The sequence below is a fragment of the Macaca mulatta genome, chromosome 15 (genome assembly GCF_049350105.2).
Source record: "Macaca mulatta isolate MMU2019108-1 chromosome 15, T2T-MMU8v2.0, whole genome shotgun sequence".
Lineage (NCBI taxonomy): Eukaryota > Metazoa > Chordata > Mammalia > Primates > Cercopithecidae > Macaca > Macaca mulatta.
The window spans coordinates 115,339,861-115,360,783 of record NC_133420.1 but is presented as its reverse complement, the minus strand read 5'-3'; the positions used below and the strand labels follow the sequence as shown (position 1 = coordinate 115,360,783).

Sequence of the window (20,923 nt, the reverse complement as noted above, 5' to 3'; positions counted from 1 at the left end):
TTGGCAAATCCATCCATGCACCCAAGTTCACCCAGAAGTTTAATCACCTTTCTCGTGACTTACCATTAGATAAAATTTTTGAAAGCCTCACTTTATTCCCCCTTTTAATACAATCAAATTTACTTATGCCATGCAGATGCCTAGTATTCATTTTAAAACATCGTTTAAGGATATTTTAGATTGTTTAAAGATTAACCAGAGAAGACATCCAGAGGAAACAGGAGAAACCCGACCCAAAACCATGTACTGGGACTTGAGCATCCCCAGAAAGAAGCACAGAACTAGAGTTCCAATTACAGCAGTAGATGGTTTGGTTTGTAATAAAGAAATTCCTATAATCTGTAATTTTGTTTTTAAACCAGAGTTTACTTTCTAAAGAAGCTTAGAAAACCTCTACAGAGACTATAAAAGGACTTGTGGGTAAAGATGAGAGACTGACAATCTCCTAATTCTTACTAAAACAAATACTTTCTTTTAAATCAAAAGAAAATGTTATCCAAATTCCAGCCAAGGAAAAGTAATACAATTTCCTGCCCTAAATTTCAAAAGTGGCCTCAAATGAAAGAAACAGAAGATTCTCAAAAAACGTATGGAGTCTCTGGGGTTGGTTGAAAAACACTCCTAGTTCTTTACTTCCTCCTATGTCTAGGATTTTATATCCTTGTCCCTCGCCATGTGACGCTGCTGTGCCTCCCACTGGAGTTAAGCTAGTGATGCACACAGAGATTTTAAATGTGCTTGTGTGATGAGATTTGGCCTTTCATGCACCTGTGATCCCAGCAGGTCACACTCCCTTCCATCCTGGGCTCCAGCGCAGAGACATGGAGCATCCTGGAACCCATCTGAAGCCTGGGTCCAGCCTGGCCCTGCCAAGCCCAGCCTGCACCCCACAGAGTGGAACTTACCTGCAGACTCCGGAGCAGGAAACTCAACGTGTGTTGTAAGCCGCTGAGATTTTGCAGTTGTTTGCTGCACCGCAAAAATTATGACAAGTTCCTAATTTAATCCCCATCTTTTATAAGCAATATTAGAGAAAGAAGGTGCACAGACAAAAGTCTCAAATTCTCACTTATACCTGCTAATTTGTTTTTGTTGTTGTTTTGTTTTGAGATAGTGTTTCGCTCTTGTCACCCAGGCTAGAGTTCAGTGGCACAATCTTGGCTCACTGTAACCTCCACCTCCTGGATTCAAGTGATTCTCCTGCCTCAGCCTCCCAAGTAGCTGGGATTACAGGTGCTTGCCCCCATGCCCAACTAATTTTTGTGTTTTTAGTAGAGACGGGGTTTCACCATGTTGACCAGGCTGGTCTTGAACTCCTGACCTCAGGCAATCCACCCGCCTTGGCCTCCTAAAGTACTAGGATTACAGGCATGAGCCACTGCACCCAGCCTAATTTGGAGAGAAGCAAATTGAATGGAGGTGTAGCAGCCCAGGGTAGGGGAGGGAGGAAATCGTCAAGAGGAGAAGCATTGAGCTGCCACTATAAAATAGCAGGACCCCAGAAGAGGCAAGAAAACAGTCAGGGGTGAGTAGGGAAGCATTACCCACTCTGGGGTTTCTGTCCTCCTTGGGAAGAGAACACTCCTAGGCAGAGAGAATCCTGCCATAGGACAAGCCAAGGCCTCTAAGGGAGGCTTTACAGAACCTCAGCAGAGCTCTCCTCCAAACCCAACCACACACCCCACCCCCTTGTTATATACAAGCCACAAAAATACACAGAGAATAATATTCAGTCTTGAGACTGCAAGTAGGAGAGAAAGACAAATGGATCTTAGAAAAGGCAGAAAATTTGAGAGAATTCATTTATACTATATTATATTCACTAGAAAATGGACAGAGTGGTTTATGCCAAGCGCGATCAAGATAAAAAGAAATGGCACAGGGGCTAAGCCAGCATGAAAACACAAGAAAAAGAGATAGAGGGAAGGACGGAGGGAGAGGCAGACAACATAATTGAAGAGAAAATAGGTTGGGTGCAGTGGTTCACGCCTGAGACTGAGGCGGGAGGATCACTTCAGCCCAGGAGTTTGAGACCAGCCAGGGCAACAAAGGGAGACCACGTTTCAAAAAAAAACAAAAAAGAAAAAAAAAGAAATGAATTTTAAAAAAGAAAAGAAAGCTTCCTTTCCAGCTTGGACTCGGCAGAATGGCTCCCGCAAAGAAGGGTGGCGAGAAGAAAAAGGGCCGTTCTGCCATCAACGAGGTGGTGACCCGAGAATACACCATCAACATTCACAAGCGCATCCATGGAGTGGGCTTCAAGAAGCGTGCCCCTCGGGCACTCAAAGAGATTCGGAAATTTGCCATGAAGGAGATGGGAACTCCAGATGTGCGCATTGATACCAGGCTCAACAAAGCTGTCTGGGCCAAAGGAATAAGGAATGTCCCATACCGAATTCGTGTGCGGCTGTCCAGAAAACGTAATGAGGATGAAGATTCACCAAATAAGCTCTATACTTTGGTTACCTATGTACCTGTTACCACTTTCAAAAATCTACAGACAGTCAATGTGGATGAGAACTAATCGCTGATCATCAAATACATCAAATAAAGTTATAAAATTGAAAAAAAAAAAAAGAAAAGAAAATACAACCAGAGGAAAAGAAGGCTAATTACCTGTGAGTGCTTCCCACTACAAAAGGATTTAAAGAAAACATGGATTTTATAAAACAATAAAGTCAAAATGAGTAAGTAATGAAGTGAAATGAAAGGGAGGATGGTGAAACTAAGGAAACAAAATAGGGATCAAAACAACATCATTATAGAAATAAGGAGTAGGAATGGTGAGGAGAAGAGAGCAACCAAAATCAAAATTACTCACAATAAATAAAGGCTCAAGTCTATCATAGCAAATGAAAGTGAAGCTATAAAAGCAATTGAAAGTATTATACAGGAACAAAGACAAAAATGGGTGTCCTTGAGATAAAGAACTCGATAAATGGAATAAGAGGATAGTACTAAACAAAATAGAAGAAGATTCCCATAACATGAAAGGAGAACTAAACCTGAAGAATAACACAAACTGGGCCGGGCACGGTGGCTTGTGCCTGTAATCCCAGCACTCTGGGAGGCCGAGGCGGGCGGATCAACTGAGGGCAGGAGTTTGAGATCAGCCTGGCCAGCACGGGGAAACCCTGTCTCCCCTAAAAATACAAAAAAAAAAAAAAAATTATCTGGGCGTGGTGGTGCACGCCTGTGATCCAAGCTACTTGGGAGGCTAAGGCAAGAGAATTGCTTGAACCCAGGAAGCAGAGGCTGCAGCGAGCAGAGATCAACAGAGCAAGACTCTGTCTTAAAAAAAAAAAAAAAAAGAATAACACAAACTGATATAATGTGATTAATAATGTCACATGTTCTCAAGAAGAAATTAAATTCCAACAATGAAGAAAGGATCCATACCGCATCCTGGAAGAAAAAGAAGGGACCTATAAGGGGTGAAAATGAAGCTGTGCTCAGGCTTCCCCAAAACGATACCCAGTGGTAAACGGCAAAGAGGTTCTAAGAAAAGAGACGACCCCAAGACTAATATACACAGCCAAGTAATCTCTGCAGCACGAATTCAAAGATGGGCCTTTCCTAAGAGAAAGAACAGAAGAAATGTAGCAGCCACACATTACTGGGGAGATGGGAAAGTGGGACCACAAAACCCCGTCAGTCTGAAACTGAATGGAGACATTGTGATTTTCAATGATATAACACTTGATAGAAAGTGTGGCCTGGGATTTTTACAACTTGACAAGTTCTCCTTATCTAGAATAAAGCTCAGAGGAAAATCCCAAAATAAAACACCCATAAATTGTTCTTGAAAAAGTTACTAGGTAATGAAATCCAGCTGATTAAGAGAGGAATCAATATTTAAAAACACACACACGCGCGCGCACACACACACACACACAGGGAATGGGCCGGGCACCATTCCATCAGAATATAATACGCCCATAATACCAGCATTCTGAAAGGCTGAGGCAGGTAGATTGCTTGAGCACAGGAGTTTGAGACCAGCCTAACAACATGGTGAAACCCCTTCTCTACAAAAAATACAAAAATTAGCTCAGTGTAGTGGCACACGCCTGTGGTCCTTGCACCAGATGGAGATGCAAAGATCACCCGAGCCCGGGGGAATGACACTGCAGTGAGCCATGATTATACCACTGCACACCAGCCTGGGAGGAAGAGCAGGACTCTGTCTCTCTCTCTCTCACACACACACACACACACAAAGGAATGGAGCCGGATGTAAAGGCTCACGCCTGTAATCCCAGCACTTTGGGGAGCAAGGGCGAGCGGATCACCTGAAGTCAGGAATTCAAGACCAGCTTGGGCAATACGGTGAAATCCCATCTCTACTAAAAATACAAAAATGAGCAGGGTGTGGAGTGCATCTGCAGTCCCAGCTACTCAGGCAACTGAAGCAGGAGAATCACTTGAACCTGGGAGGTAGAGGTTGCAGTGAGCCAAGTTCATGCCACTGCACTCCAGCCTGGACGACAGAGCGAGACTCCATCTCAAAACAATCAATCAATCAATCAATCAATCAATCAATAAAAGAATGGAGAAGCCTTGCTATAAGAATCAGTGATGGGCATTTGCCTGTCTACTTAAACATCTAAGACCAAAGGACTCAAGTAACTGTGGTTACAGAAGAGAATGTAAATAGTCAGCCTTGACCATTTGAAAACAATCGCATGAGTAATGAGACTTCAGAGGAGGCATGAGAAATGGAAGGATGCATATTTCCTGATTTGTCACAGCATCAATTCAACTCCTGCATCCAAAATTGAAAACCAGAATTTTAACAAGCAAAAGGACCTCTAATCTTTTCATCATCTCTTTTCTTGTTAATTTTATCGGAATATTTTAGGAACTATTATCACCAGTGGTAAAGAAATATGGGTCTGAATTTCAGCAGTTCCTGCAGTCTCATTTCAGTTCATTTTCTTCAGTTAAATTCCAGTAAAACTGAATTTAAAATATTTTTAAATATAGCTTCCATTTTTATAAAAGTGCTTCAGTCTCCTTCGTGGTTTATGAAAATAAAAGTGCTTTCATTTTTCATTTATATAAAATTATTTCTCTATGTTTTTTCTCTTTGAGTATGTCCACAAAGACATGAGAAGGGAAAAAAGATTTAGAAATGATGAGCACCTAATATAAATGAGGGTAACTTTAGATTAGGGGTCTGCAAACTATAGCCTGCATACAAAATCTAGCCCTAATAAAGTTTTATTGAAACACAGCCACGCCTATTTGTTTACATGTTGTCCATGATTGCTTTCATGGTACAGCTACGGAGCTGAGTTGTGACAGAGACAATCTGGCCTATTTTAGCAAAGACTAAAATATTAACAACCTTGGCCAGGTGTGGTGGCTCACCAACGCGAGAGGATTGCTTGAGATCCAGAGTTCCAAGCCATCCTGGGCTACATGGAGAAACTCTGTCTCTACAAAAAATACAAAAAATTAGCTGGGTGTGGTGGCATGCACCTGTAGTCCCAGCTATTTGAGAGGCTGAGGTGGGAGGATCGCCTGAGCCTGGGAGGTCGAGGCTGCAGTGAGCCACGATCATGCCACTGCACTCCAGCCTGGGCCATAAAGTGAGACCCTGTCTCAAAAAAAGTAAAAATAAAAATAAAATATTTTATGACCTCTACATGTACAGCAAAAGCTTGCAGAACCCCACATAGAGATAGTGAAATTGGGAGTGGAGGCGGTGCTTGTTTTTTGTGTTTTACTTTCTTCTTTGTTATTTGTTGTATTTGCAGAATGTTTTTCAGTGAGCAGTATAATTTTAAATAAAACAATAAAGCCGTTTTTGCATTTTAGAAAGATTACCCTCTACTCGCATATCAAGGTACTAGTCTGCTATAGATAAGAAGTTAGGCCAAATGACCTTCCAGCTTACCTAGGCTTCATGCCCTTCTAGAACAAGGCTCCTCCATCAGAGAAGCTGGTGTTTCTCTGAAGCCTGGAGACACAGCGAACTGGCTGCTGTAGGAATCTGGGCAGGTTTGGCAGGTGCCTGTCAAAAGGAGCCAGTTATGTCACTGGTTTTGGCAAACAATTTGAGAACTCTCCAAATAATAAGACTATGGATCAGGGAAGGCAGAGGAGGAGGGAAAAAAAAAAAAAAAACTTTCTATTTAGCATTTGCCAGAATTACAACCTTCAGTAAATACCACATAACTCATTAAGAAATTCCTCATTTACTGAAACTAAAATGGAAGCGGCCCAAGAACCAGAAGACAAGCAAAGCAAAGCAGTCCCGCTCATGTGTTTCAAATCTATTTCTCAACTGCATGCTAATTTTTCTGTGCCCAAATAAAGCCCTTTTCTCAAGGACTCAAATTATGAAATGTTTCGGATTCTACACAATCCAAAGAATAGTCAGAGGCTGTGAAATTCCATCTGATCCACTTGTGAGAGACCCTGTCACACTGAAGACCCCAAGACAAAAAAAGAAGCCGCCCACCTGTGACCACTTTGAGCCTCTGCTCTTCGGCCTCTGGGCCTCCCCGCTCCAAGGAGCTTTCCAGCAAAACACCTCCGTGACTATTTAAGCCACCAAAGCAATCCCAGCATGGTGTGAACGCCCACCCCTGCTCTGCCTATCACCTTGCTGGGTATACATTATTAATTAATTATGGAGCATTCCAAGGGCACAGGGGAATAATTCTGCAGGATGATCTATCAGCACTTAGAAACCAGGAGAAAGATTAAGACCCATGAATTAAGAGTTTTCATGATTCAAGATGTTTTCTGTCTTGAAATAATTAATAATGTTGATTTTATTCCCTCATTGAGTAAATGCGCTTATTCCAAGAACAGTAAATCTCCCCAACTCCAATAGCAATCAGAATAAAAAGCTTTCCAACAGAGATTTTCTGCTTCCTTTCTGATTAGAAAGCAATTTATTTTTTAGGGAAAGAGAAAATCTGTATTATGGACCATTTTTACTAACAATGCTAACTAATCAACTTACTATATCTAAAAAGAGAATCATGAAAACTTTTTCTTCATGCGTCTTCAGGGTTCTTACACAATCAAAAGGTTTAAAACTCAGGTTTGGTAGGTAATAATCATCAAATTATTTTTTGTTCTCTTTTTCTTTTTCTTTTTTTTTTTTTTGACAGAGTCTCACTCTATTGCCCATTGGAGTGCAATGGCGTAATCTCGGCTCACTGCAATCTCTGCCTCCCGGGTTCAAGGGATTCTCTGGCCTCAGTCTCCTGAGTAGCTGGGATTACAGGCGCATGCCACCACACCCGGCTAATTTTTGTATTCTTACTAGACACAGGGTTTCGCCATGTTGGCCAGGCTAGTCTCGAACTCCTGACCTCAGGTGATCTGCCCACCTCAGCCTCCCAAAGTGCTGGGATAACAGGCTTGAGCCACGGCGTCCAGCTGTCCTTTATTCTTTAAAAAAAATTGTTTTTCACTCTGTCCTTCTGGTCTGAAATAATTAAATTAGTTGAACATTCAACACAAGTTGAAGCTGTCTATGAAAAATGCTTACAAATTCTTACGAATCAAAAAGAAGATATTACTTCTGAAGATTTTTACTTTTGCTCAAATATTGTTCCTTCCTATTTCATTATCAGTCATCCAGACGTTCAGTAAAATCAAGGCTATTCTCCCAAATCGACATAATATTATCTGTTTTGCACTGCCTTACCACCCATCACAATCTCACAGAATCCCTTCTTTATTTCTTGTATTTATTTATTTATTTAAGACAGGGTCTGGCACTGTCGCCCAGGCTGGAGTACAGTGGCATGATCTTGGCTCACTATAGCCTCTGTCTCCCCAGCTCAAGTGATCTTCCTGCCTCAGCTTCCCTGAGTAGCTGGAACTACAGACATGTGTGTCACGGCACCCAGCTAATTTTTGTATTTTTAGTAGAGACAGGTTTTCCCCATGTTGCCCAGGATGGTCTCAAATTCCTGAGCACAGGCCATCCATCCACCTCGGCCTCCCAAAATACTAGGATTACAGATTTGAGCTACCTCAACCAGCCAAAAAAAAAAAAAAACCAGACCACATGGCAATTTGGCAATTAACTTTTTTTTTTTTTTGAGACAGAGTCTCCCTCTTGTCACCCAGATTGCAGTGCAATGGTGCCATCTCAGCTCACTGCAACGTCTGCCCCCCGATTCAAGTGATTCTCCTGCCTCAGCCTCCCGAGTAGCTGGGATTACAAGCGTGCACCACCACCCCCAGCTAATTTTTGTATTTTTAGTAGAGACGAGGTTTCGTCACGTTGGCCTGGCTGGTCTCGAACTCCTGACCTCAAATGATCCACCCACCTCGGCCTCCCAAAGTGCTGAGATTACAGGCTTGAGCCACCACACCCGGCTGGCAATTGATCTTTTTAAGAAAAAAGAAAGAAAACTCTTAGACATATTTCTTTTTTTTCTTTTTTTTTTTTTTTTTAATTGAGACAGTCTCACTCTGTTGCCCAGGTTGGAGTGCAGTGGCACAGTCTTGGATCACTACAACCTCCGCCCCCTGGGTTCAAGGGATTCTCCTGCTTCAGCCTCCTGAGCAGCTGGGATTGCTGGTGCCCACCCCTACTCCCAGCTAATTTTTGTATTTTTAGTAGAGACAGGGTTTCACCATGTTGGCCAGGTTAGTCTTGAACTGCTGACCTCAGGTGATCTGCCTGCCTCAGCTTCGCAAAGTGCTGGGATTACAAGCGTGAGCCACTACACCCGGCCCCCAGTTCCTTTTTTTGCCCTTCCATCTGCTGCCATGTGAGGACACAGCAAGGAAGCACAGCATGAGGAATGGGATCTTGGCAGACACCGAATCTGCCATTGCCTTGATCTTGGCCTTCCCAGCTTCTAGAACTGTGAGAAAATACATTTCTGTGTTTTATAAATTACCCAGTCTTGGGTATTTTGTTATAGCAGAACAAATGAACAAAGACATACACTGAACATTTTGAACGATATGTTGTAGAGACTCTGGATTTTGTTTTTCTCTAAAAACTGTGATTTTTTTTTTTCTGATAAGCAGTTAAATTACTAACATGTCATATTGATCCTGTCAAGCTTGGGTTTTGGCTTTCTTAAGGCAGGTCTATTTCATCTTTGCTCTCAGCCCTACAGCATGTCCCTTATTCCTGGGACATAGTCATTTCCCCTAAGGTGAGTGTTGTTTTAGGTCTCAAATAAAGGTTCACCTCTACTTTGGTTGAATCAGAACTCCAAATCTCCCTGACAGATCAGACTTCGAAAATCACTGCTTACCTCTCAGTGCCCTAGAAGCTGTTCTCAGCTAGACTTTTCAGAGTCTCAGTCAATAAATATGCAACTAAAGATCTTGCCAAGGACCTAAAGGAAGCTACTAAACAGATTTCTGATTGTTTCTCTTCAATTGCCTTCTCTCTGATATCCAAACCTGCAGGTTCAAGCAGTCTTATCTACCCTCACTTTCTGTCTTCATTTTCTCCACCTAGCAAGACTTCAACTATCTGGTTGGGCTCCATTTCCCTACAGTTTGGAAAATGTCTCAAGCAAAAAGTCAGTATTGGTTAGGCATGGTGGCTCATGCCTGTAATCCCAGCACTTTAAGAGGCTGAGGCAACATGGTGAGATCCCATCTCTACAAAAAAGAAAAAATTAGCTGGGCATGGTGGCACATGTCTGCAGTCTCAGCTACTCAGGAGGCTGAGGTAGGAAGATCACTTAAGTCCAGGAAGTCGAGGCTTCAGTGAGCCATGATCGCACCACTGCGCTCCAGCCTGGGTGACAGAGCAAGACCCTGTCTCAAAAAAACAAACTACAGGCTGGCCATGGTGGCTCATGCCTGTAATCCCAGCGCTTTGGGAGCCCAATGTGGGTGGATCACCTGAGGTCAAGAGTTCGAGACCACCCTGGTCAACCATGGTCAACATGGTAAAATCTCATCTCTACTAAAAATACAAAAATTAGTCAGGCATGGTGGTGTGCACCTGCAATCCCAGCTACTCAGGAGGCTGAGGCAGGAGAATCACTTGAACCTGGGAAGCGGAGGTTGCAGTGAGCTGAGATCACACCATTGTACTCCAGCCTGGGCAACAGAGGGAGACTCTGTCTCAAAAAAAAAAAGGAAAAAAAAGGGCAGCATGAAAGTGGACCTCACTTTGTGTGCCTTCTTTCAAGAATTGCAGTCCTGTGATGTCCACTGTCCAATGCCTAAGAACACTTGTTCATATATTTTGCCCAGCTTTATAATGCTGATAGCATAAAAATAAACCTGTTGCTCTGTCTTGGCAAGGGCTGAAAGTGCTTTGTAGGGCTGGGAGCGTTGGCTCACGCCTGTAATCCCAGCACTTTGGGAGGCCGAGGTGGGCGGATCATCTGAGATCAGGAGTTCGAGACCAGCCTGACCAACATAGAGAAACCCCATCTCTACTAAAAATACAAAATTAGCCAGGCGTGGTGGCGCACACCTGTAATCCCAGCTACTCAGAAGGCTGAGGCAGGAGAATCGCTTGAACCCAGGAGGCAGAGGTTGCAGTGAACCATGATCGCGCCATTATACTCCAGCCTGGGCAACACAGTGAAACTCTGCCTCAAAAAAAAAAAAAAAAAAAAAAAAAGTGCTTTGTATTTTAACACTTCAGTAATTTTCACTTTTCTAGAATAACAAAGGCCTCTAATGCAAAAGTCATCAAACACCAGTTTAAAATAAGTCCTAAACTGGGAATGAGAAGACCAGGTTACTCCATGAGTTCTTTTACTGCCTAGTTGTCATTTAAGCTCCCTGATCCTCAGTATTCAACTCTGTAAAAACAAGCTAAGCTACACGATTGCTGATGTGTCTTTTAGCTCTAGTGTAATATAATTCTTCTGTTCCCATTATGGACATTGGATTAATGAGCTGTACTACTTCAGGAATCAAATCAGCAGTTCCTCGTGAAGGCAAATTTTTTTTTTTTTTTTTTTTTTTTTGAGACAGTCTCACTCTGTCACCCAGGCTGGAGTGCAGTGGCGTGATCTCAACTCAATGCAACCTCCACCTCCCAGGCTCAAGCAATTCTATGCTTCTCCTGAGTAGATGGGACTACAGGCGTGCACTGCTACACCTGGTTAATTTTTGTATTTTTAGTAGAGACAGGGTTTCACCACGTTGTCCAGGCTGGTCTTGAGCTCTTGAGAACTCTCAAACTCTGGCCTCAAGTGATCCACCCTCAGCCTCCCACAGTGCTGGGATTCAAAGCCTGAACCATCACGCCTGGCCAGGCAAGTCGTTTCTAAAGTTCTCAGTTCAGACGGCCTATTGAGAAACTGTTGAGCCTCCAAGCTCTCTGGAAGTCCTCTCTGATGCTTGGACAGTGGTGCAGGGAGGTACAGGTCAGTACAGAGGGTGAGAGCCTGTAAGCAAGATGGAGGAGCATGGGTGGTGGACCAAGTAAGACTTCAAAGCCCAACTCACCCAGCTTCCAAACTCACAGTGAGTTCCTATCACTTCTGAATCTGTTGCCTCATCTGTGAAATGGCTAACATGATGCTGCCTTGCCAGGGTATTCTGGGGATCAAATGAGATAATGCACAAGTTTGGAGTAAACTTGGAAGATATTTTTTTCACTGATATTTAAAGATGCATAAGAAGTCCCTTAGTGGCCTCTGAGACATGGAGACTCATACATTAAGGTTTTGAAAGTCTTCCTCACCACCTAATCTCCACCACCTTTCCTACACAGATGGGGAGCAGTCGGTGTTCAGCAGAAACCCCCAAGGTGGCACCTTGTCACCTATCCCCTTCCTTAAGAAGTAATCAGATTTTCATGTGACACCAAAAAGAAGAGAAGACTTGGATCAATTAACACTATGTCAAGAAGAGAGTGGAGTAAGTCTATTGGATGTTGAGGAATACAGATAGGGTCAGGGGCATGCACCTTTAGTCTCAACTACTCAGGAGGTTGGGGCAGGAGGAGCTCTTGAGCCCAGGAGTTCGACACCAACCTGGACATCATAGTGAGCCTCTTTAAAAAGGAATAAAATAAAATAAAGATATTGAGGAATGCAAAAAAAAAAAAAAAAAATTTCAATCCTGGTCTCTTCAATCTCTCTGCCTACCCACCCAGTGTCTTCTCAGAACTAAAGAGATGCAGGGCTTTGGATCCCAGAGGGAGGTTGCCTGAGCCACTCATGAGGACTGGCCCCAGAGGAGAATGACTGAGAACTCCAGAAAACCCAACGAGGAGCACCTTGGACTAAGTGAGGCACACAGGGTGGAGAACTGCCTTTCTTTGAAGGCCCCAGCTGTCTGGACTGGATCATAAGGCAGAGACCACATGGTCCAATGGATGGATGGAGGACAATCTGTGTGCAGCAGCGCCCCCAAGTGGCGGTGATGAGCAGCTGCAGAGCTGCAGACCAACACTACAACTTTTTTCCCCACTTGAAAATTGAACTTTGGAGAAATTTCCTTTTAGACTGCAAAAGATTCATAAAGATTCACAGATGATCCCTAAAGGAGAGAGGACCGGCCCCAAAAATGTGATAATGAGCTTTTTGCCAATCTAGTGGATGGTATGTTGTAGATAAATTCATACTTACTACATGCATGAAAACCAGTGCTCAACACATAGTAAATACTCAGTTAATCATCATTACGAATAAATGAGAGCTTAATCAAATAAGGATTAAGGTATATACGATGGGGACATGACTTATTAGTCAAAATGATGTCGACTAAAATGCAAGCTCCAAAAGAGTAGAATTTGACCAGGCGCAGTGACTAACGCCTATAATCCCAGCACTTTGGGAGGCCAAGGCCAATGGATCACTTGAGGTCAGGAGTTCAAGACCAGCCACATAGTAAAACCCCATCTCTACTAAAAATACAAAAATTAGCCGCGTGTGGTGGTGGGCGCCTGTAATCCCAGCTACTCGGTAGGTTGAGGCAAGAGAATCACTTGATCCCAGGAGGCAGAGGTTGCAGTGAGCCAAGATCACATCACTGCACTCCAGCCTAGGCTACAGAGCGAGACTCAGCCTCAGAGAAAAAAAAAAAAAGGTAGAATTTGTGTTTGTTTTGTCCACTGCTATATTGCCAGCATTTAGAACAGTGCCTGGCATGCACAACTTGATGAATATTTGTTTAATTGAATGTTAAATGAACTGGGTGGAGGACAGAGTCCAGGCCTCTTGTACCATGCCACACAGCTGTGTCTCAGGCCCTTTACTGTCCAGTGTATTCACCACCAGCGTGAAGAAAGACTGGGAAGCCTTGTTCGCCAAACTGGCCAAAATACCAAGCTGGGAGAAATAGTCACTATGCTGAATGACTTGTGACATGGTTTGGCTGTGTCCCCACCCAAATCTCATCTTGAATTGTAGTTCCCATAATCCCCACCTGTAGTGGGAAGGACCTATTGGGATGTAAGAGCATGGTTACCCCCACACAGTTTTTCTCATAGTGAGTGAGTTATCATGCGATCTGATGGATTTATAAGGGGCTTTTCCCCCTTTGCCCAGCATTTCTCTCTCTCCTGCCACCATGAGAAGAAAGACGTGTTTGCTTCCCCTTCTGCCTTGATTGTAGGTTTCCTGAGGCCTCCCCAGCCACGCAGAACTGTGAGTCAATTAAACTTCTTTCCTTTGTAAATTACCCAGTCTCAGGTATTTCTTCATAGTAGTGTGAGAATGGACTAATACAACTTCTATCAGGATACCAAACAAAAAGAACTCAAACTGGAAAACTTGGCTGAAACCAACAAGATAAAATGTAATTCATACAAATTCCCACATACACACTGAAAGAAAATCAAATGTGCAGTTTCAGGATGGAGAAGGCCTGCTTCGTGGCAGTCCCTGATGAAAGGCCTGGAAGGCTGGCAGCCAGGCCTATATTAGTGGCACTTGACAGAGCTGTGAAAAATCCTCACATGGAGGCAGATCCCTTCAGTGAAAGAGGGTGTCCAGAATAGGGACAAAGTGGCAGGACAGCTCTCCTGTTCTGCTTGTAGAATGTCACATTCATCTGGGGTGTCACAGGGCTCAGGCCCAGAAAGGAAGGGAGGGACACTAAAAACAAAAGGACAAGGGTTGCTGTGGAGAAGAGATTGACAGAGGGACATGACTTATTGTTGTCTTCAACTATGTATAGTGCTGGGCACGATGGCTCACACCTATAATTCCAGCACTTTGGGAGGCCAAGGCTAGAGGATCACTTGAACCCCACAGTTTGAGACCAGCATGGGAAACATAGTGAGAACCTATCTCTCCTAAAAATAAAATAATTAGCCCAGCATGTTAGCACTTGCCTGTAGTCCCAGCTACCAAGCAGGAGGATCACTTGAGTCTCAAAGGTCAAGACTGCAGTGAGCCGCATTTGTGCCACTGCACTCCAGCCTGGGCAACAGAGCAAGAAGACCCTCTCTCAGAAAAATGTGTGTATATGTGTGTGTGTGTGTGTGTGTGTATGTAACTGCCCTTGGTTCTGGGCACACCCAAAATACAAGGCTAAGACTATACTATGTGGAAATTACAAGGAAGCTTTAAAAGAGCTTTCCAGGCCAGGTGTGATGGCTCACACCTATAATCCCAGCACTTTGGGAGGCTGAGGGGGCAGATCACTTGAGGTCAGGAGTTCAAGTCCAGCCTGGCCAACATGGCCAAACCCTGTCTTTACTAAAACTACAAAAATTAGCCAGGAGTGGTGGTGTGTGCCCGTAATCCCAGCTACTTGGGAGGCTGAGGCAGGAGAAATACTTGAACCTGGGAGGTGGAGGGTGCAGTGAGCCGAGATTGCACCACTGCACTCCAGCCTGGAAGACAAAGCGAAACTCCGTCTCAAAAAAAAAAAAAAAAAAAAAAAAAACTTTCCAATTATCTAGAACTGTTTAGAGATAGTATTAGCTATGTTAGAAAGTTATGGTTTCTTCTCTTTCAAAAAAAAAAAAGAGAGGAGAATGAGAATTTCTATTTATTAAGTGCCTGCTGTATATGGTACGAGACCAGAAAATTCATATCATCTCCTTTCTTCTTTCTTCCCGCATGTATTATTAATACAGAATTCTTACATCCAAAACTATCTGTATCCATATCGACAGATGGGTGGTTAATTAGAGAAAAAAGTTAAGGCAAGGAATCATAAAAGATGATACATACCTTAAATATTTAACTCAACCTTCGGGAATGCATTTTTTTCAACCTTGACATAGAACCAAGTCCTGTCTTTGAGAATTGACCTACTAATTGGAGTCCGCGTGGTCTCCTTTCATAAACTCCAACCACGATTTCTACTTTCCATTTGTTTTTTTGTTTGTTTGTGGGGTTTTTTGTTTTGTTTTGTTTTTCAGAGACGGATTCTCACTCTGTCTCCCAGGCTGGAATGCAGTGGCAGGATCTCAGCTTACTGCAAGCTCTGCCTCCTGGGTTCAAGCGAGTCTCATGCCTCAACCTTCTGAGTAGCTGGGACTACAGGTGACAGTCACTACACCCGGCTAATTTTTGTGTTTTTAGCAGAGACAGGGTTTCCTCATATTGGCCAGGCTGGTCTTGAACTCCTGACCTCAGATGATCCACCCACCTTGGCCTCCCAAAGTGCTGGGATTACAGGCATGAGCTGCCGCACCCAGCTGTTTCCATTTCTTCAAAGTGGAGCAAGAATTTAAACTCTGTTATGCAGCAATCTGAGAGGAGACTTTTACCTGGCTTTTATTGTTTTTCCCAGGCCTCTACAATCATCTCCTAATTTAAAAGCCAGTTTTTTATCAGCTCACAAACTTCAAGCCTTTACATTGCATTTAACCATTTCAGAGAAAAAGTAGAGACAACTCCATTCTTTTGGCATTCATATTTCCTCAGTTTACATAATGTTTGATTAAATTATATGATTATGTTGTCTGGTAGAGCTGACCTGGGCAGGCCTGGGAGAGAACATGACTGTGGATTGGTTCCCTCGCAGCTGCTGGACAAGTCCGTGCGTAGCTCCCACAGTGCCTCCAACCAACCCTGTGCTGCAAGCCACAGGCACCCATCAGCTCACAGGGTGGACAGCTAGCAAGTCAAGCTGCAGGGATGGTTCCATGGAAATCTGTTGAGAGCTTCCACTCTACCTTTCAATGGTAGAGTGTTCTGACCTTGGAAAGGTAAGTAATTCACTGAGGGTCAGATGGCTAATGATTCTCTCCACTCCAGACCTACACTGTCTCCGCTGGGCCACTGCAGAGTCTGAGTAAATGCTGTAACCGCTCGATGGCTTCTTCCTGCCTGCTGCACAGACAAAATCAACTCACTGAGACCACAGCATTGCAGTAAAGAGAGTTTAATTGACACAAGACCAGATCACGCAGGAGAACTGGAGTTATCACTCAAATTAGTCTCCCTGAAGGCTTGGAAGTTAGGAGTTTTATGGACAATTTGATGGGCAGGGGCTTGGGAATGGGTGCTGCTGATTGGTTGGGGATGCAATCATGGGGGTGCGGGAAATGGTCCTTGTATGCTGAGTCTGCCTCTGGGTGGGGCCGCAGGATCAGCTGAGTCATCAGTCATGAGTCCAGGTGGGATCAGTCAGGAAGATATCTTAAAAGACCAGGCTGGGGTCGGTGGCTTACACCCTGTAATCCTAGCGCTTTGGGAGGCCAAAGTGGGCATATCACCGGAGGTCCAGAGTTCAAGACCAGCCTGGCCAACATGGTGAAACCCCGTGTCTACCAAAAATACAAAAATTAGCTGGGCGTGGTGGCAGGTGCCTGTAATCCCAGCTTCCTGGGAGCCTGAGCAGGAGGCTGAGGCTTGAACTCAGGAGGCAGAAGTTGCAGAGAGCTGAGATTGAGCCATTGCACTCCAGCCTAGGCAACTCCGCCTCAAAAAAAAAAAAAAAAAAAAAAAAAAACCAACCTTAGGTTCTACAATAGTGATGTTATCTACAGGAGCAATTGGGAAAGTCACAAATCTTGTGACCTCTGGCCACATGACCCCTGAGCAGCAAGGAATTATAGAAATTAGACCCTTCTTATCAGAACTCAGGCCTCTCTCATAATCCTAACACTGTGGCCTTTCATTAGTTTTACAAAGGCGATTTAGTTTGCAGAAGGGATATTATCATCTCTGCTTTAAGGTTAAACTATGAACTAAATTCTTCCCAAAGTTAGCTTGGTGTATGCTCAGGAATGGCCAAGGACAGCTTGGAGGTCAGAAGTAAGATGGGGTCAACTGTATCAGATTTCTTTTTTTGTTGTTTTTTGTTTGTTTGTTTTGAGACGGAGTTTCACTCTTGTTGCCCAGGCTGAAGTGCATTGGTGCCATTTCGACTCATCACAACCTCTGCCTCCCAGGTTCAAGCAATTCTCCTGCCTCAGCCTCCTGAGTAGATGGGATTACAGGCATGCGCCACCATGCCTGGCTAATTTTGTATTTTTAGTAGAGATGGGGTTTCTCCATGTTGGTCAGGCTGGCCTCAAACTCCCAACCTCAGGTGATCTGCCCACCTCATCCTCCCAAAGTGCTGGGATTACAGGCGTGAGCCACCGCACCCGGCCTCAGATTTCTTACCGTCATAATTTTGCAAGAGCAGTTTCAATACCAAATGTACAGTAGTCCTGATCCTGTCAAAGGACTCCAGTACTGAGGAGAAGGTGAGCTGAATAATCTCCAAGGCCCCTCTGACTAAGAACTTGTGAGGATCTCAACTTCACTATTCTTCAGGACTCTGTGTTTGTTTGGGGCTAAAAAGTTGTGCTGCGTTTTAAATGTCCCTTCAATGCATCTTTGCAAATGCATGTATTGGGAGACATTAGGAGATAACCTCAGAAGCCTAGACCTCAAATCAAAGGTCAAAAGACATTTTTGAGCTAATTCTAAAGAAATTTGAGTATGAATCAGAATTATATGATATTGAGAAGTTATTATTTTTTTCTTTTTTTAAAACAATTTTAATATTTTTAAAATATTTTATTTTTATTGAGATGGGGTTTTGCTATGTTGCCCAGGCTGGTCTTGAACTCCTGGGCTTAAGAGATCCTCCAGCCTCAGCCTCCCAAAATCCTGGGATTGCAGGTATGAGCCACCATGCCCGGCCTGAGAAGTTATTATTAACATGTAATAAAGGCACAGAAGAAACGCCCCATGTAGGGGGAAATGACTAGAAACCTGAATATTTGCCTTTTTCAAGCTAAAATTTCAGCAAAGACAAAGACAAAAAACGAAAGTATGATAATTTTTCTATAGCAAAATCTTTTCTCCCCCTTGGCATGTGAAGTAAGAGCTATGTGGCAAAATCTTGATAATTGTTGACTCTAAGTAGTGGATAAATAAGGATTCATTATACTATCCTCTTTACTTTTGTATATATTTACATTTTTCAATAATAAGAAGAGTTTCGAGTTTACATCTGTGTCTGCTCCCCATGGTTATGACATTAGGGTCAAAAGCACCTTCGGAGCCCTCACCCTCACTCCACATGGGTGGTAAAAGCTGGACTGGAAGAAGGAGGGGCCTTACCGGGCACAGCATCTGCTTCCCGGCCCAGGAAAAGCCAGCAACATCTTGAAGAAATAAATGCATACAAAGATCAACAGCTTGAACGGGTGGATTTCAGGGCCCGTGTGCTTCACACTGAGTCATCACTTCCACAATCACAATCTCTCACTTGGAAGGAACCAAAAAAAGCACCCCTAACCCTTGGATTCCAAACTTCATTGGGTTCGTCTGAGGTGTATTAAACCCACAGATTCCGGGGCTCTCAGCTAGACCCATAGAATAGACCGAGCTGTGTGGCAGGACCCCGGAATCTGTGTTAATTTATTTCTCTGGTGATTCTGGGACAGCCCTGAACTGGAGGCCTGGGAGCCTCTGAAGTGGATCAACGTCCCAATCCCACAAAGGAGAACGTGGCCCAGAAGGGCTTTGTAACCGGCCGAAGGTGACATCCCTGCGACTTCCTTTCTCTTTTCACAGCCATGCCCTCCGAGAGACCCCTCAGAAAGAGTGGGCCCCTGGAAATGCGCCAGCACGGGAAAGAAGACAGCCAAACTCTCCATGAATGCACGTTCCATCCTTGGCCTGGGGGACTCGCAGCACCCCCGAGCACCCGTGCCTGGCAGACACAGCCAGGCTCCTTGCCTCCAGGTCCCTCACATGGTATTAGGCCCGAAGCAGCCCAGCTTCTCCCTCTGATCCGGCCTCCTTGATATTGACCCCTGCCTCCCGCTAAGCAGCTCTTGGATGGGAGATGTTCTAATGGGAAAGAAGACAGGGAGGAGCCAGAAGATATCTGTTACAGCCATTACTTTCCGCTCAGGATCCTATTTTGCATCTTCACTTGAGGCCCGTAAATTGAATCTTGAGGGAGGGGCCCCCAGAAATCCGCAGCGAGAAGTTCATAAAACCAGAACAGGATGCCCTGGGCCAATTAAAGTGAAACACTGCCACCAAGTGGCCGCTTTAGGTCATCACGGGCTACCAGCTCCTTCCAGAACACCTGCCTCTGCCAGAGACAAAAAGCATGATAGAGCAGGTGGGCATGCCCTTCCCTTCTTTTTCTAAAATTATTTTACTTATATTAATAGAAATACATTCACATGGTATAAAACTCATAAGGTCCAAAGTGGTCCTGGTGATTGCCTCCAGAGCTAATGTGGATCCAGCTGAATGCCTAGTTAGGGGTCTGCATTAGGCCTTTAACCCTGTCATGCCTGCCATCTCACCAGTATCGTCTGTTGCTCCTTGTCCATAGGGGTTCTGTTCCCAAGTGCCCAGTGCTAATCTCCCTCTTAGCATTTACTACAAATCTGGGTTGTTTCAGCAGCACCAAAGACCTGAGACTAAATAAATTCTGCAACTCCTACAAGCCTTCCTGGTTCTGAACAATCCGGAGCATCCGCCCACGGGTAGAGTGATAACCAAATGAGCTTCAGTTGTCCTGAGATCCCAGATAAGCAAAACTGTTACAATCCTGAAATGCGTGATCAAGGGAGCCAATAGAATCTCCTCTCAAGATCTTAGCAATTGGATTAAGTTACAAAAGTATGCCATGTATCATAGTGAATCTCAAATGCCATAAAAGACAAAGCAAAACTAATTAATATGGGAGTCTGAGGACTGCCTTGCATTCGAAACTCACTTTCCAATGTACATTGTTTGTGTTTTGCTATGACTATTTAATTCATTCATATAAGGTGTGTATATTATACACCTATTTAGGTGAGCCACATATGCCACACTTTCTACTGCTCTTAACATAATGGTATCTTAGAGATTATTAGGCAAAATATTTCCAATAGCTGCTGTTTTGTCAACTGATAGTTTACATAATTAATTGGACGCATGGCAAGTTTTAACTTTTGTCCTTGTTACATAATGGATCATTTTGAAATCAACTAAGAAACTGTCCTTTAGTTTTTAATGATGGGCAAATGAAAGTAATGCCACTCAGCAGTATTTGATTTTAAGGAATCAAACAATCGTGATTTAGAGTAATTGAAAATGGAAAAGCCAGAATGTGAACAGGATCGTGGAATGTTAGAGCTGATGTCTAAGAGATGAAACCCTAGCACAACTCCTTTATTTTATAAGATGGGAACCTGAGGCACAGGAAACTGAAGAGGCTCGGCCATGGCCCTTCACTCATGTCTCATATCTGCCACATGCTCCCTCCTAGGGCTACTGACCGAGAGTTCCGGGTCTCTGAGTAACTCAGCAACTACCTGGCTGTGAAACTCCAAGACATCATCCGACTCTCTCCGAGCCTCAATTTCCTCACCAGCAAAATGAAGAGATTGGACGATACAACATCTGTGATGCACCAATTTCCAAAAGAAACTCTTCCATACTCATAACATTCAACATTAAATGTGCATGAATCAATCGATGCACACAGATTTGCAACACTATCTGTTAAACACAAACTAGCCACACCCTGTCAACATTGGTTTTCAGTGAGACCCTGTCATCCAACATGGTCTGTAGTTTCATCAATCCGATTGGGC

General features: G+C 43.8%; 1 pseudogene; it reads left to right on the top strand.

Annotated features, from left to right (window-relative positions):
* Positions 2,147-2,565, top strand: LOC709653 (ribosomal protein L31 pseudogene; annotated as a pseudogene).